The following is an 18,951-nucleotide window of genomic DNA, read 5'->3' on the forward strand; positions in this document are numbered from 1 at the left end:
GCCATCCCCATTGTTATGTTTCTCACCCTCGGATGTATATATATATACACACCTCCTATCTGTGATTTCCACTTCATGCATCTGACGAAGTGGGTTGCAGGCCACGAAAGCTTATGCCCGCAGAAATTTGTTAGTCTTTAAGGTGCTACAGGACTCTCGTTGTTCAGACTAATGTGAGAAATCCTGGTCTGGCATTTTTGGCAATTGGCAAATTTGCAGGTGGAAGCAAACAAAACAGTGTTGAATGAAGTCCAACAAGCACTTCTGATTTTTTAAATGCTTCTCTGAGCTGAACTTCTGAATATTTTGCACTATTAATTTTTGGAACCATGATCAGAACGTCATTTTGTCCATCGCTTATTTTTAGGTATAAATAACAATTCACACTAACAATATGAAAGCAGTGCTTTCCTAGTACTACAAGTCAAAATTATTCTAGCATTTTTTCAGTGGTTAACATCACTTGCATGTACTACTGAGTGGGTCTTAGGGCATAAAACGAGCATTAAAATAATTTAAATAATTTAAAGGTCAAAGTCTGAATTATACTAATATTTTGTGTTCTATTCTCCACCCATTTTGGGTCTAATTATACAAAAGACAAATCACTTTCCTCAAATTACAGTCCACATGGTTTTAGAAATAACTAATCATTTTTGCCCATAGGTTGGTTTAGGTGATAAATTCCACAGGGGTTAGATGCCTAATGTTCTCAGATGGTTTTGAAAATTCCACATCTATGTGAATATTTAGGCATCTAACTACCTTGGAAATTGTGCCGTCAGGAATTTAATCTGATTAAAAGTCAGTGAGACTTAGTCTCCTAAATTGTTTAGGTGCTTTTGAAAATGTTACCCAAACCTAGAGTTGGTTGGGAATTTTCTTCATACAATGTATTTGCGTTGAATAATGCTGATTCATCAAAATCAAAACTTTTTGTTGGAAAGGGTCAGTTTACATGAATTTCTATTTTGAAAAAAAATGGGAAAAAAAGTTTGAAATTGTTAACATTGCACTTTCATCTTTTAAAAATAAAGTTCCAGTTATTTGGGTAAAACTATACATTCAGAAATTTCAGTTACATTAAAATATTTTTATTTAAATAAAAAAGGTCAAAATTGAAATGAAACTTCTCAAAATGATCAAAATGGAAAATTTCAATTGACCCAAACTGATATTCTGGGGGATGGATTTTTGGTTCATGACATTCTTCAAGTTTTTGCCTTTTTGGCCTGACTCAGAAGGGGAATATTTTTCAGAATCTCAAAAAAACCCCAAACAAAACAAAAAACAAACATTTCCCACCCAGCTCTACACCAAACTTCTTTTCCAATCTGTCAGAAATGTCTCCAGAGAGGGCTTCTTGTCATCTCCATGTCTTAAGAAAACTTTTCTTCTTCTGTGATCATTCATCTGTAACAGACGTCAAATTGCTCCTAATACAATGCAATAAAAATAAACAAGTTGGACATATGGGATTTTAATTGGCTGCCAGATGCAAATTGTAAGTACTGTATTAGTGACTATAGAAGAATAAAGCTAGTGAGATCAGCTAAATCTATTTAGTATACATTATGTTGTTATTGTTGAAGCAATTGAGCAAGCAAGAGACACAAAAATCAATATTGTTCATTGCTTAATAACCACATATCATTTTATAAAATGGAATGTTTCACAGTATGATGGCAGGTGATGCTGTTTGTTCTTGATGGTGACATGCTCTAGTCCCATGATAATTAGGAGCTGTCTCACTTTTGGAGGAACAATTTAAGGAACACTCGTTGGATAGTGTAGTAGAAATTCTCAGCATTCCTGCCATGCAACCATATAAAAATGTGAAGAAGCTGATGGAGGCATACATGGAAACCTAGGAAATAAAGCCAGAGCTGGTGCATCCTACTAAAGATGTAACTCAGCCACAGGCTGCTGCTGATTTATTTGTATTACCGTAGTGTCTAGAGGCCACAACCTATTTAAATTGGGATCCTGTTTTGTTAGGTGCTGTATATCCTCATAGTAAGAGACAGTCCGTGCACAAGAGCTTACACTCTAAATAAACAATGGCTGGGAAACAGAAATATTATTATCCTATTTTACAGGTAGGAAACAGAGGTACAGAAAGGTGAAATAGCTTGCCCATGGTCCCACAGGAACCTGGCTGCAGATCTGGGAACTGAATCCAAATCTCCTGATTCTCAGTCTAAGATCATTCTCAGTTAAGTAAGGATTCTTAGGGAAAATGTAAGGAATCCATTAAAAATAATCCTTAAAAAATTACATAGTTTCAGGATAATCTTTGCCTGATTTGAGTCACAATGTCTGATTTCTCATGATTTGAATGTATAAATTAAAATAGGCGAGGTAAATAGTAATGTTTAACTCAGTTTAACTATGTTTAACTCAGTAATTTGTGCTTTACTTTTCTTGTTAGTATGAAAAAACAAATAAAAAAACCCCAAAGAAAATACCATGATCTTAGAAAGGCCTTGACTGAGAGTTCTGGAGAATGAGAGATCCACAGAACAGGTATTATTGTTAGGGCTGGATGGATTTCCCATCCCATTAATATTTCCAAGATTTCAAATTTAATTCCTGTCCCAAAATCTTCGAAACATTTGTGAACTGAAAAATAGATGTTTTTCTTCTGCTTGGGTCAGCCATAACATTTCATTTTGATTTCAATGTTTTTTTTAAAAATACAACAAAAGCCTATTTTTCAGGATAATTGGTTTATTTTTTCAAAAGCAAAAGTAATTTCAAATTAGGAAATCGGATTAAAAATGTTGAAATATTCCAACAATTTCAAAACTTTGTGCTGTTGTAACTACTTCATTGCAATTAAGTTTGAGTTAGCTAATATCTTTGTGACACTCCACAAACATCTTTTCAGGACAAACTTTTTCTAGTTCACTGTGGGTTGAGCTCCGAGTTGACAGCAAAGAATCTGTTGTAGACATGGCCTGTGAAGCATTCAGGAAGATCGTGGCTACTACTGATAGTCAAAGATACAGGGCCAGACTCTGATGGTACTTAAGTTGTGAAAACCCATAGTACCTCTTTTGACATCTTTGGATACTCAGCAGAGGAAGTGAGCTCAGACTCTGTCCACAGCTGTGAAAGGGCTACAAGCAAAATTTTTGATGCCCTAAAATGTAACAATAAGGAAAATGAGCATTCACATTACTGAGGGGTTCATTCCTTTTCGGTAAAAATAGAACACTTGTTTAGAAAGAAAGAAAGTCTAGCCTCATCTAGGTTGAAACTATCCCAATAGCATTTCTTTTTCACTCCTAATATGCTTCATGGTAATTTACCCTCCAAAGTAACCTGGCATTATCAGCTCAAGAGATGTAAATGATCCAAAGTAAATTAGATTTGCTTGTACTAAAGTACAGAAGCATTTCAAGTAGAAGGACTGAATAAGACCTAATTTATCAATTGCAGTTAAAAGGGTTCCAATAAAGGTACCACTTCAAAAAGCAGTCCACCCTGAATGACTGATTGGAAACAGAGGGAGGGGGAGGAGTGTATAATTGTTTGAAAAATGGTGCACCTTGCTCTCCATCACTCTGTGACTCTAGAACTGGTTCATACTAAGTATTATTTGACTGTAAAAACATTTTAAAACACAAAATAACTTTTATTGGCAGTAAACTGGAAAACAATGTCCTATTTCACTGCATAATGGGTGGAAGAAGTCCAGGTTTTCTTACACTGTGAATCCCAATGGTGTCCTGGAAGGACCATACCTAGGAGAAGCAGTTGCCATTGGCCAGTCATTCCCTGGATTCTTAGAGGAGATCATCAGCAAGGAGTGTGAGGTTAGTGATAGTGGCTTTTAGAGCTAACTCTTTTCCCATGAAGAACAGGACTGAAACCTCCAACACTTTTCACAAAAGCCACTGGACAACCATCAGATAGCAACAAATAATACAGGTCAACAACTTTCCATCAAAATTGTTTTTTGATGGAAAATTAAGTTTTCAGCTAAACAAATGGGTTTTTTAAAATGATCGTCTGTTTTTTGTGAAAAATTTTGATTGAAAAAAACCTGAACACTTAAAATGATTTTTTTTTCAGTTTTAATCAGGTACTCCCATGATGCACTGCAATGCCTCAGTAAGAGGGGAGACTGTGATGCATCATGGGAGATTCAGTCTGGCCAGGGATCTTGGCCGATAGAGGAGAAAGGAGGCATGAGACACTCAAACTACAACTACATGAGACAATGCAGCAGCATTTCCAAATTGAAATATGCAGTTTTAAGATGAAAGTTTTTTGCTGAAAATTTTCAGCTGTGGTTGAAAGTTTTTAATTTTTTCATTTTTTTTCTGAGAAGTTGGATTTTTTTCCCCCCACAGAAAATTTCAATCAGCTGAGGAAAAAAGTCAAGGGCTCAGATTAGAACCGCTGCTCTAAACTTGAATGTTACCAGGACTGCCTTTCTCCTGAGCCCAGTCATGACCATGGCCTAGTCCCAGTACCCAGAGCCATTTGGATTAAACTATTTTTCCTGCTTCAAATCTGATTCCGTTGAATGGATGCTCTTAAATATATTTATAGCACAGATCATGCTACTCAGTTTGGGTGGAGTAATTTAGCCCATATGTTAAATATATTGAGATCCAACCAGTATTTTATTTTTAACTAATATAATAAGGTGTCATCTATGATTGCAGCACATAACAAAAGTCTAAGGTCCATATCCTTAGCTGGTGTAAATCAACATAACTCCATTGAAGTCACTATCAGAGACTCTGGCTCAGGCTTTTTTGCCCCAATGAACTTTCAGTCTGTGGGAAAGGAAAACTGCTTGAAGCTCAGTCTTCTGAGTAGGCTTTATTATTTCCAAGGGAAAGGAACGCATGACTGAGCAAAACATCGCAACATTGTTGATTTCGGGCAAAAATAAAATTAAAAAAAAAAAAAATTACATAAACTCCTATGGTTTAAAAATCTGCCAGGGGAAAATTAACTTTGTAATTAGAAATGTGAATCTGTGCTCTAATGAGCTCCAGTTGTATAAAATACTGGAAGAAAAAAGATGGCTAATTATAATTGATGGGGTGTCTCAGCAACCTGCTCTCTTAGGATGTTCAATCAGGAGCCCGACTGTAACAGAGAACTGTGGTTTTGCTGGTAATTGATGCAATCAGATGTGGAAAAGTAGGTGAACTGTAAGTAAATGAACTCCTACTCTGACAGCAGGGGTTACATCTGGCCTTTACTATTCATCCTATGTCAGGATGATTGCACACATCTTTGCCTTGTTTTAAAGGAAAAAGATGAGCAAAAGGATCATCAAAGGATTTAAAATTAAATGCTATAGTGAGTTGATTCTACCAAGTTATCTATGTCCTTTCTGGTGTTCAAGGGAAAGGACATTACAGCTGAAGTCAGATATATGCAGCTCACTTGGGTCTGTAAATTCCTCTCCTGCACTGAAATGTACGATCCCCAAACATCTCTAGTTGGTGCACTTTCCTGTCCTTCCCCCTGGGCTGTGAGGTCAGCATACAGAGGCCCAGTCTATACTTACCGGCAAATTCGGCGGCAGTTGCTTGCATAACTTACGTCAACTTCCTAAAGTCCGCTCTGCGCACCATCTCCACTACGCTGTGCCAATGGGAAATGCATACCTGTCGATGCAGTGCGATGCTTTTTGTGGAGGTAGTTTTACTAAATCGATTTCTGGATCAATTGAGCGGGTCTTCACTTCCGCTCAATCGATACGGATAAATTGATCTGACAGCGGCAAATTTGCCTGAGACTATCATTCTCCCCTGTGGTAGTGCATAGTCAAAGCTAGGGGGCTTGTGACTTCCTAGTCTCAGGGCTGCCAGAGACAGTTTAGCCTGGAGACAGGTAAGGGAAGCCCTGGAGACTGCAGGGCTTGTGAGCAGTGGCTCATGCTTGCTTTGGGTCTTTCAGCAGCTGGGAAATAACACTGACACAAGACTATACCAGCCTTCATCCACCCATGAGATGAAAAAAAGTTTCAAAATGGGACATTTTCAAAATGAAAAACAATGTCATTGACTGGGTTGAAATGACCCTTTGTTTAAAAATACAATGTAATTATAGTACATTTTTTCTAAATGTTCAAAATGAAACAAAATGTATTGAATGATTCACACTAAACATTTCCCTTGACCTTAACTGAATTTTTGAGGGGATTTTTTTTGTTCAAAATGTTATTTATTTTTTTAATTTTGACTTTTTGTCACAATTTGGGAAGGGAAAAAAATCTGAAATCTCAAACTTTTGCAGGATGGGAAAACTATTTCCTACCTACCTATAATTGTAACAGTAGCCATTGAAGTCCACAGGTGACAGTGGTATTACCTTTTTCTAACCCTGCTATGTCAGGTAACAGGAGCCCGGAAATAAAGCTCAGTCTCTTAGTGTTGGAGGCCTAGTACAATTTGAGTTGCTTGACCACTGTCCTACGGGCCTAGCATAGCGTCAGTTGCTTGCTTGGCTATTCTGACCCCTGTAGCATTACATCTTCCCGTTGGTTGAGATGAATAGGACTACTGAGTAGCCTTGCAGATGTCTCAGTTTCTGCATAGCACAGTACATAACAAGACAAAATACACAACATGTCTGCTTGCAGCTGCACATAGATTACGGCGATGGGAACAAGAAGTTATCCTTGAATGTCTGGGGGTACACTGCTTCATTGCCAAGGGGAATATTTTTACACCATCCCTCCTATCACCAGATGTTGTTTTGAAGACCCCAATTATTATGGTGAGAATACAAAGTAGTTAAGGGTGAAAACCCAATGTAGGTAATTAGCATGTATTATAATGAGTAGAGAGGTAATTAGGTGAAAGCTGTTTATGGAAGGCTATAAGAAGTCACTACTTAGACAAAGGGGTGCGCTCAATCAACACCTGACTCCACGGACCAGAGGCCACTGACTCCCTGGTGGGGCCGCTGAAGAAAACCATTCCTGTATATAGCCTTCTGAGTAACTGTTTCTCTCTCCAGGCTTAGTGAGTATGATATATTGTAGTTAATTTTAGGTTTTGTATTCAACTAGTATATCTATAGAAAACCTTGCACATTAAATCTTATTCATCTGCAAATTGGGCGTACCGTGTCTCACTGGTGTTCACACTGATCACTAAGTATCCAATATCAACACTTAGCAGCACTCATGTGTTCCAGAACTTTACTATCTAGCATAAAAAGTATGATCTGCAAATAGAGTCCCTGGGCCAGGACCTGGAGTAATGGGCGGGACCGGGTCCCTTCCCACCTCCCCGAGACTGCCACTGGAGTGGTGGTAGACTGCAATGACCACTGAGATAAGTGGTAGAACCAGGACTGCAGAATCCCCTGGAAGGGGGAAGGGAGAAGACACTGACTGTGGCTTGGCCAGCGGGCCAGGTCAAGAAGAGAACATGGTGGGTCCTGGTGAGGACTACCGGTGAACCCCTAGGAAGTGTGATGGAGCATGCTCGTGGACACGGGCATTCGCTTGAGCTATTCCTCAGATAACCAGCAGAAGGTCCCAGTCCAGAGGTGAGTGCTACAAGTCCATCACATCTACACATTGAATTATTCAGGAACATCTATTTCTGAATATCTCCCTGTGTGGACACTCTTATTCTCATTCCTTGTTCTTGTTTAGCTTAACACATTTTCAAAGTATGTTTAAATTAATGCCTTTTGCTTGAAAGAGGCAAGATGATACTTCCAAGGATATAAATTGCTAGGTAAAACAGGATTAGTTTTGTTTTTCAGAAAGTTGGGATTTTGAGGAAACAATTTTTTTAAACATTTTTATTTGCTTATTTTTTGAAGGAAGGAAGTGTCTTTTTTTTGCAGAAAACTTCAACTTTTTATAAAATAAACCCAAATATCTGATTTTTTTTTTTTTTTTTTTTTGTACTTTAGGTCAAACTTTTCCATTTTTGGTTTTTCACTGAAGAAAATTGTAATGAAAACTTTTTTTTCATTGTCATAAAAAATGTCAATGGATAAAAATCCTCATTTTCTGAACAGCTTTACTGACAGCAGTACGTCATTTCTTGTTTGAGTTGTAGTGTACAGTATTTTGCAAATGAAGCTGAAGAAATCTTTCATCACATAACTACGTTAACTTTTTCTGGTTCCTGGTTCAAAAGTAAAATAGATTCAGCCATGTTTCATGAGAAATAGAGCTGGTAGAAAAGAATGGGTTAAAAAAAATCACTAAAAATAAATAAAATTGAAGTGCATCCCTTGTGAAATTTCAAACATCATCAATATTTTAAAATTTGAAAAAAATTGTTCCACATTTTTAGTTTGTCAAAAAAATTGGAGTAGGGAAGTAGTAAAAAATTAAATAAAAAAATATCCTCCCCCCACTCGGATTAAAAAAAAATGCATCAGCTTATCGAAACTTGAATAATGTTGACCTGATCTAAGGAGAAATACCTTTTTGGCCCTGCATCTCCTGAAACACAAAGGGTTTATCTGTACAGGGACAAAAGACCTGTGACATGGGCACAGCTGGCCCGGATCACCTGCCTCAGGCTTGAAGGGTTCAGGCTGTAGGGCTAAAAATCTCTGTGTAGAAATTTGGGCTTGGAGTGAAGCCTGAGAGCTGGGACCTTTTACCCTCGCAGGGTCCCAGAAACCCTGGAGCCCGAGCCTGAATTTCTACACCATGATTTTTCAGCCTGGATCCTTAGCCACATTCTTTTTATTCCTATGTAAACATGCCCAAAGTGAAATTTCAGCTGTTCTTGGATAAGGTACCGACTTTTCATGATTGACTCTTGCCATTTCATTTTGGTGACACAGTCACGTGTTAGGTCTTCTGGGCTGAATGAACCATTGCAAATCCATATGCATTACACAGATCATTAAGTTCAGCAGTGTGGTTTGGTGTTTCTGCCTCACCACATAGGGTTGGAGAGAATACATACATTAAAGTAAAGCCAAAGTTCATAGAAGCATATGCAAGTTTCACACAGCTTTTGCTGAAGTGACAGTAAGTTTATGGAGGGGATGTTATGATGAAACTGCTTACAATGGCATGTAACCAGTCTGGGATTCACAACACCCCTGGCACTGAACTCTGTAGGTGCCTAAACTTTCTTGTTGCCAAAATTTATGCAATAAAAGTTCCCTCGGTGTCTATGTTTCTGCCAAGGAGCATGCTCTTGGCAGCCTCTCTCCAGGCATCCAGATGCCTAAGCCTCAGAGCGATACACGAACCGGGGAAGATAGGTATTCCTCCACCGAACCAAGCCATCAAGCCAGTAAACAGGCTTGTGAAGGGACATTGGGGGGAGGGGAGATAATCAGAGAGAGCAACTACATGAATGAGTGATTCTGTAGCCTGGTGGTGAGATCACTTAGCTGGAGATGGCAGACCTAAGAGCCAGCCTCCTGACACCAATGGCTTTTTAAAAGATTTATCCACAGTAGATCTGCTTCAACATGAGAGACAGAGGGAAACCATCCCTCCTCCTTTCCTTCTATGAGAATATCCCAGAGGTCAGTGGTTACGGTACTCACCTGAGAGGTAGCAGCTCCCTGTTCAAAATTCTCCTCCCCCTCAAGTGGATGGGGACATTTGAACCAGGCATCACCCATCTCCCAGGTGAGATCCCTAATCACTACGATAGAAGATGAGGGCCTTCCCGCTTCCCTGGTCTCTTCCAAAAATGATATAGGCACCTATTGGCAACTTAGGATTTGAGAATCACAACCATTGAGAGTTGCCTCCCTGCAGCCTGCCTGTAGATGTCTAGGTCCTGCAAAGGGGCAGGGCTTAGCGCACACCCCTCACCTTGTCATCCCCTGTTGACTAGCTTAGGCAAGGAGCCGCCTAGCATGCTGGCTTTTCTGAATCCCATTCTCAAGTGCCTCTGTCTCCCTATTAAGTGGTATGTAGGCTAGGTGCTGAACTCAGGCTGTGTGAATCCCAGTGATTCTCTAGGTGCCTATTACACATGGTGATGCTCAGCATCACCACACCTATGTTTCTTTGTGCATCTAGCTCTAGACAGCATGCCCAAGGGACCAATCCTGCACTCAAAAGGACATGGCTGGATGATCTATCGGGTCTGATCCCTCTCTTACATCTCTGGGGAATGTATTTCTCACTGACTGATTTCATTGACCCTCAGCATAAATTGGAGGAATATTTGTAAAGGCTTCCTTTTGCCTCATGAGTTATTCATAAGGTGGTCTCTGGGTGATGTAATGTGCTAAAGGAAATCATTTCAATTTGTGTGCAGTGCTGAGACATAGTACATTGTATCACAGGTACTGAGTCACATCCATCTTTGTCTTAGGACTGGTGAGAAGCTGCCCTATAGTTGGCATAGTCAGCCATGTAAGAACCTGCCCTGAGTCCAGGCATCTCTAGGTGGCATGGAGCTCCATCACGTCCTCCTTTCAGACAACACAAGAGGTAGTGCTGGGGGAAAGCAGAGATACTTGGGAATACTGGTAGCTGATGCAAGCTGGAGCCTTCGGGTTTCTATAATTTGTTCCAGGCGAATAGATCAATGCATTGTGATCCCAGAATCACGAGGGTCAAAAGGTGGTTTAAAGCTCCCTGCAAATCCTCTCCTCAGCTGTGTTGAGCACTCCTGAGACTCTAGTGCACTGTGTGCTTAAAGATACATTAAAGTCTTTTTTGGCAATAAAATATGCACATAAAGATCCAGACTAATTTTTCAATGTAGAAAAGACAAATAGGAGGATGCTAAAGATTACTGCAGGTTGCCATCAAATTGCTCAGGGTTTATAGGCCAGAAATAAAGCATGGTAGGAGATAGTTCTCTGCAATATTCTACAGACTCTGCAAATCCCTCCTTGCAGGAAAGACAGGTGTGGAATCTGAAAGGGATTTGGGAAGATTTGCTTTGTGGATGGGCTCTTCTGTCTCCAAGATACCAAGTAAATACATATACATAAACAACAACTTCTATAAATACATCAGAGGGATAAATACCAGAGAAAGAGGGGAGTTGTTTAAGTTAAGCACTGAAATGGACACAAGAACAAATGGATATAAACTGGCCATCAACAAGTTTAGACTTGAAATTAGATGAAGGTTTCTAACCATCGGAGGAGTGAAGTTCTGGAACAGCCTTCCAAAGGGAGCAGTGGGGGCAAAAAAATCTTACTGGATTCAAGACTGAGCTTGATAAGTTTATGGAGGGGATAATATGATGAGACTTCCTGCCTACAATGGCATGTAGCCGATCTGTGACTGCTAGCAGAAAATATCTCTAGTGTCTGGTGAGGGGACACTAGATGAGGAGGGCTCTGAGTTACTATAGAGAATCTTTTCCCAGGTGTCTTCCTGTTGATTGCCACATTTGGGGTTAGGAAGGAATTTTCCCCCAGGGCAGACTGGCAGGGACCCTGGGATTTTTTGCCTTCCTCTGCAGCTTGGGTCACTTGCAGGTTTCAACTAGTGTAAATGGTGGATTCTCTGCAGTGTGAAGTCTTTAAATCGTAATTTGAGGACTTCAGTAACTGAGTCAGAGGTTATGGGTCTATTACAGGAATGGATGGGTGAGGTTATGTAGGCTGCAATGAGCAGGAAGACAGACTAGATGATCATGATGGTCCCTTCTGACCTTAAAGTCTATGAGTTTAAATAACTTACTGCCTGAGGAAATGGTTTGTGTGGGGACAGGAGGTTACCTTTAGATGATTATATACTCATTTGACTTCAGAAGGAAGAACCATCTCTGAATGATCTTTTCTATTGGGCTAGCAGTTCAATGCTGGCAGGCAGGGGATATTTCTCAGCATAAGAGGGAGATGTTACGTTGCAGAACAGAACTCTTCCACCCAGACCTGTCTGAGGCACCATAGCCAAGATTCAGCTATAATGAGAAGTTTTATTTATTTCAATTTCCAAATGCCACAGCTGCCCTTTAGTAAAACATATCGTATGAGCCCGCTTTGAGAGCAAGCTTTCTTTCATGCATGGTAGGCTGTGATTGCACGTCAGTTTGTAGTAAGAGCACAACAAACATTTCCTCTGTGCCTGCAGGACTCAGTTTTCAATACAGCTGTCTTTTAATACTGGCATATTACATGCTCCCTAAATCTCACACTAGACTTTGCCCAGGAAATGTGTTCAGAACCTATTTATCATGATCGCAATTTGACGTAATCTCTGTTTTATGTGTGTGCGCTCGGTCTCTGCGCTCTCTCTCTCTCTCTCTCTGTGTTAGCTCTAATCTGTCATCGTGCAGTTCTGCATTGCGTTCACCAACAACTTAACACCATTAATATTACCTGTTTGGATGGGGGATGACTCTTTTATATTCAATCTGAAAAGGCAGCTGATAAGCATCCCCTCCACACACCACCTGCATATATTTGGGGAGAAGTGATCTTACCAATTGATTGTGATAGTCAGTGAAATTCCAGTTCTTCACTCCCCCACCGCTATGATTTTTATCGCCTCAGTTCCCAGCCAAATAGGAAAGTTTTACTTGCCCCCAATGGCAACAGCATTGGCCAGTAAAAGGAATGGAGAGTAGGGAATCTTGGGTTTTGTTCTCAACTATTGCTAAAGCCAAGAGCTGTGTTAACATGAAGAGGAGCGTCCTCAGGGCTTTGTATGTACATATTTAGAAACCACTTCCCACTCTGGCCACCGCTGTCCTGCCACCAGTCCTATGGTAATCAGGGGTGAGGAAGGGACCCAGGCCTGCCCACTACTCTGGGTCCTGACCCAGGGACCCTATGTGTGTGGCAGCCTTACACAACAGCCTTCCATTGCATTTCCCACACAATCCACACAATTTCCCTGGGCCACTTCCACAGAGACCCACTACCTTTGCCGCCCTTGCTTCAGAGCATTCGACTCTGCTCTGTCCTGGGTGCTGACAATCCTTCCCCTTTTGCTCCTGGGAGACACTGTCCTTGCTCAGCGCTGCAGTTCCCTTATATACTGGCCTCATGGGCCCTGATTGGCTGCCATAAAGCTCCTTCCTATTGGCTGCCTTTCACATGGCCTCTCCAACAGCCATCTTAACCCTTTCCTGGCCAGTGAGGGAAAGGCACCCATCACAGGGCAGAAGGCAAAATAAAGTCACAGCAAGGTGAAGTGACTTGCCTGAGGTCACATAGTTGGTCGTTAGCTGATCTGGGAATAGACCCAGGTCTCTTGACTACCCAGCTAGTTCTCTAGCTGAGAGACCATGCTACCACTAAACCTGTAGATTTGCCCTATTGATTTCAAACCTGAACTGGAATTAGCTTTGTGTGTGTATGAAATAGGGTGAAGAGGACACAAGAAATGTCCTCCACTAGTACTCTCAAAGTCGTCAGCCTGGCCTGTGCACTCTCTGGGCAAGAGGACTGCTTTAGGCCACCTCTGAAAACAGCACTGATCTCCACTCCAGCTGTGTGAAGGCCAGTGTGGTGGTGATCCACCTTTCTCCCCTGGCTGGAAGAGTGCATGGGGTATTATTTCAAAGGCCACATTGACTCACCCAATGCTCCTGGAGACCTAACACCTAAAGTCAGGCCCAATGGCTGCTGGAGCTGAGACAGAACACCTCTCCACTCCTTAAACATGTGGAGCCAGCATGATCCACCCACTGGAGCACAGGATTGGGACTCAGGGCTCTATTCCCAGTTCAGGGCTCATTTTGTGTGACCTTAAGCAAGATACTTCTTTGTACCTCAGTTTCCCTGTGTGTAAATCAGAGCCTCACTTGTTTTTGTGAAGTGCTTTAATATCCATGGTTGGTGACTCATATGATGGCCATTTTATTGGCCAACACACAGGGAGTGAACCCGGGACCTTGGGAGCTAAGAGAGCAAGCTACTATAGGTTGAGCTAAAGAACTATGCCTGGCTAGAAGGGGGCTGTAACAACTCATGCCTTCTGCAAATCAGCATGCAGCGCTGTACAACACACACTCACTAATGGGTTACACTTATGTGCTGCTTTCGTGTGCTCTTTCCTTAATGATCACCCTCACTATTCCCAAACATAAACTTCAGCTCTACAAGAATCAGAAGTCTAGAGCATGAAATACCCACAGCACATTTAATCTGATTTCATAAGTGAAAATCTTGCAATTGGGAAATGAGATAATGAATGGAGCTTCCAGTGAATTTCCATCTTAGCCAAGCTACTGTACATCACTGTAAAAACCTGCTCTGCCCTTGATCCATCTGTTGATTGTTAGCACTTAGACAGATAACTTGACAATTTAAAAGCTAAAAATGGAAAGAGAAAAATGCAGTAAATTTAGCTCTTAGGAAGGACAGATGGTCTGGAGTTTGAAGTTCTTCATTATCTGGTACATAAAGAGACCATGGGTGAAATACTGACCCCACTGGAGGCCATAGTCAAGCACCCATGGACTTCAGAAGGGCCAGAATTTCACTCCGTATGTCTCATTTTAATGAGATAATCCCAGATTTTCATGTGACGTCCCAATTGCCTCAATTACTTCTTTCGGGACACCTGAAATGCCAGTTTTCCATTTCAACAAGCAAAATGTCCAGATTTTTTTATTACTCCAGATATGTGTTCCAGATGTGTTACAGTCCCAATATATTGTCATGGTCTTGTCACTCTCGTGGTGTATCAAGCACATGTTTTGACCCAGCCATTATGCACACCTTATAATAACTTCTCAGCTGACAATGCTGCTATATAAGTCTGGTGAGCTGAGCATTCAGCATGGCATGAGCAGACTCCTGCTCTAACCCTGTCAGTAGCAGAGTAACGTAGGAACTGCAGACTGGATCAGATTCAAGGTCCATCTAGTTTACTGTCCTGACTTTGCCAGGAGCCAGCACTAGATACTTCCACGGAAAGAGCAAGAACCCTACAGAAGCAGATGTGGGATAATCTGCCCCCCAACATGGGTCTCATCCTAGTCTCAACTAGTTAGAAATTGCCTAAAGTCCTCCTGAAGTATGAGTTTTAATAATATCCCTTCCATAATTTGCTTTATTTATATTTATGGGAACTCTGGCTCTATCTCTCTACATATCTAATTTGATAATATGATCCCTATCTGAGTCTTGCTAAATTCTTGACTTCAACAAATTCCTGTGGTAATGAGTTCCACAGTCTAATTACTTTTTCACAGAATATGCATTTCCTTCTATTGGTTTTGAATTTCCACCTCTTAATTTAATTGAATGTTCCCTTACTCTTATGAAACAGGGAGAACATAGGTTCCCCATCTACCTTCTCTAAATAGTTCATTATTTTAAATACTCTTATCTTGTCTCCTATTAGTCATCTCCTTTCTAAAGTGAAAATACTGCGATTATTTAATCTCTCTTCATGTGAAAGTTTTTCCATGTCCTTGATCAGTCTCACCTCCCCTTTCTGAACCCCCTCAAGTTCTGCAATATCCATTTTGAGATGGGATGACCAGGACTGCACACAGAATTCCAGATGAGTCTGCACCATTGATTTATATAATGGCATTATAATATTCTCTGTATTCTCCACCATCTGGTTCACTTATGTATCTTAACATTGTTTGCTTTTTTGACTGCAGATGCACATTAAGCTCAAGTCTTCATGGATTTGTCTTCACTGATGCCCAGAGCCCTTTCTTGAGTTGAATAGGGTAATTTATAACTCTATAAGGTGTATGAGAAGTTTATATTTTCTCTACAATGTACACTGCTTTGCATTTGTCAACACTGAACTTCATTTGCTATTGTGTTGGCACATTCACCTAGCTCAATTAGGTCCTCTGAAGGTCTCACAGTCCTCTCTGTTCCTGGCTAACCTAAATAACTTTGTGTCATCTACAGCTGTTGCTACCACACTGCTCACTGCTTTCCAGTTCATTAATAACAACACGGGACTTAATATGAAAACTTGAGGTCCCCATTGTTAACCATTTGACATGAGGACGATTAACCACCTAATTTTACTTCTTCTGTTTCCTGGGCAGTTTTTAATTAATGACTATATTTTGCCTCTTAACCCATCACTACACTTCCTTAATAGCTTCTTATGTGGGACTCTGTTAAAGGGATTTTGCCAATTTACATAAATTATGTCAATCAGTTCTCTTTTATTCAGTAAATTATTGACATGTCCAATTAATTCTGAAAGATAGTGAAGTATGATTTTCCTTTTTAGCAACCATGTTGATTAGAGGGGCAAGGAAGGGAGGATTCTATCCCTCATTTCCCTCTTCTCACTAGAATCACAGAGAGGGGGAAGGAGAGACAGAAGGGCACAAGGGTAGAACTCATCTTTTCTTTGAGCTGCTCCAAAGGCATCTTCTACCTTGGTGGAGCAGCTCAAAGAAAGAAGCCAGAACATTGAGCACTTAATTATTGTGTGACCCTAGAAAAGTTTGCCACCCAGATGTCCTTGTTTCTTTACTTTGAAAATACGGTTGCCTGCTAGGTACACTGTGAGGTGAAATAGTGTAAGCTTCTCCACTTTCCTCCTAACTTAGTGCCTCAGACCTACCCAGCAGGCATTGCCAGTATGGTAAGTGCCCTGACCAGTGCCAGCCATGAGTGTGAATGCAGGGTGGACTGTTGTCTGCAAGAATATGGACTGGCACCATTAGCTTCAGGTAAGCCTCAGAACAGGCTCCAGAAGGTAATAGTGACTTTGGTCCACAGTTAACTTGGGCACTCAACCTGGATGACCCTTTTGTAGTACCTGGGTCTGGCCTGTGTGGAGATCATTCCAGGAGCAGGGCCTTGGGCTACCGAATGATGTAGGCTCTATATTAAGGAGGATGCCCAGGTCTTGTTGGAAGTAAGGGGATTTGTGTATGTGGGAGATGAGTTTGCAAAAGACTTCCCTGGAGCTTCAAGGCAAATGGGAATCACTGTGAATCAGTACAGTGAAGTAACAAAAGATCTGACCCACACCTCAAAGATTAAATATATATACGTTTAAAATCTGATTCATTTCTCCCATTTCCCCTCCTTTAAAGTCTGCATATGATATTCTGGGCTAATTTTATGAGAGGAATTGGATCTAATTTCTCCAAATAGCACAAACTGTTCATAGTTCTGGATCAGAATTATTAGGCATGACCTTCAATAAGGTTTGTTTCCACTAGACCTCCTTAACATTACATGCTTATTAGAGTCTTGTCCAAAAATCTGTTGGAGCTGGAATAGTCTCATTGTTCGTTTGTTTAGTACTTTGGAATAATTTTTGCAATGCATGTGCATATATTCAGCCAGGATGATATGGAAGCAGTTTGGGATCACTTTTATCTATTATTCATAAAGTCAGTTATGAAAAGGCTTCTCAAAAAAAAAGTCCAGAAGCTGATTTCCCAGAACTCACTCTTCAGGGACTTTATTAGTTCTTCAAGCATCCCTTTCTTTCCTGAAAATTACTTAGTCTGAAGATTAGTTAAAAGTATTATTTTTATTTGTATTCTACTAGCATGGGGAAGCCACAACTGAGATTGAAGCCTTATTGTGCTTCCACACACATAGACACAGTACCTGCCCCCAAAGGACCCACGGTCAAAATAGACGACACAAAGGGTGGGAAAAAGGAATGGTTGTTACAGCTCTAAAAAAATCAATTTCCAACCTGTGGAAAATTCCAGTATTTCAACACTCAAGGTGAAAAGTCGAGAAATATTTTTTTCCACAGAATACAATTTTTTGATTCAGTAATGCTGAAGCATTTTGCTGGAAAATGTTTGCTCATAAGAATGGCCACAATGGGCCAGACCAATTGTCCATGCAGCCCAGTATCCTGTCTTCCAACTGTGGCCAGTGTCAGATGTTTTAGAGGGAGTGAACAGAACACGACAATTATCGAGTGATTCATCCCCCGTCATTTAGTTCCAGCTTCTGGCATTTAGAGACTTAGCGACACCCAAAGCATGAGGTTGCATCCCTGACCATTCTGACTAATAGCCATTGATTGACCTACTCTCCATGAATTTATCTAATTGTATTTTTTTAACCCAGTTATACTTTTGGCCTTCCCAACATCCCCTGGCAACGAGTTCCATAGGTTGACTGTGCGCTGTGAAGACGTACTCCCTTTTGTTTGTTTTAAACCTGGTGCCTATTAAGTGACCTTTGGTTCTTGTGTTATGTGAAGGGATAAAAAACACTTTCTTATTTGTTTTCTCCATACCGCTCATGATTTTATAGACCTCTATTTCCCACCCCCGAACTTGTCTTTTTTCACAGCTGAACATTCCCAGTCTTTTTAAAATCTCTTCATATGCAAGCTGTTCCATAGCCCTAATCACTTTTGTTGCCCTTCTCTGGACCTTTTCCAATTCTAATAGATCTTCCTTTTGAGATGGGACATCCAGAACTATGATTAGTAATCAAGGTGTGGGCATAACATGGATTTATTTTCTGTCTTATTATCCAGCTCCATCCTTATAGTTCCTAACATTCTGGTAGTTCTTTTGACTGCTGCTGCACATTGAGTGGATGGTTTCAGAGAATTATCCACAATGACACTAAGATCTCTTTCTTGAGTGGTAACAGCTAATTTAGACCCCAGAATTTGGTATTTATAATTGAGATTGTATTTTCCAATGTGCATTATTTTGCATTTATCAACATTGAATTTCATCTGCCATTTTGTTGCCTGGCCATTCAGTTTTATGAGATCCCTTTGTAACTCTTCACAGTCTGCTTTGGACTTAACTAACTTGAGTAGTTTTGTATCTGTGACACACCGCACCCCATGCACACCCTTATGGTGTGATTGTGTATCATTCATGTTCACCCTTCTAGTGTAATTGTGTATTGTTAAATGCAATGTGTGTCATGTAAGATGTCTTTGGAATGCTTATGATATACTGATCATTATTGTTATAGTAGTATGTTTGTTGCAATGTCATATGTATGGTTATGAACTCTGCTATATAATATTCCCAAATACGTGTCTCATGGCTTGAGGCAGACCTAAGTAAAACCCCCCAAAAGCAGAGAGGTAGTTCACTTCTCACTAAACTTTCTATAGAA

General features: G+C 40.5%; 1 long non-coding RNA gene across 1 annotated transcript; it reads right to left on the reverse strand.

Moving 5' to 3' along the window:
- Positions 1-1,078: 1,078 nt before the first annotated feature.
- On the reverse strand, positions 1,079-12,884 carry LOC137141804 (uncharacterized). The gene is made up of 3 exons (XR_010916743.1): positions 12,816-12,884; positions 12,271-12,344; positions 1,079-1,436 (listed from the first exon to the last, which is right to left on the reverse strand). It is a non-coding gene; the product is annotated as an uncharacterized lncRNA (long non-coding RNA).
- Positions 12,885-18,951: the final 6,067 nt, after the last annotated feature.

This window comes from Emydura macquarii, unplaced genomic scaffold, assembly GCF_026122565.2.
Source record: "Emydura macquarii macquarii isolate MOO-44397 ecotype Brisbane River unplaced genomic scaffold, CSIRO-AGI_Emac_v2 contig_3114, whole genome shotgun sequence".
Taxonomy (NCBI): Eukaryota; Metazoa; Chordata; order Testudines; family Chelidae; genus Emydura; species Emydura macquarii.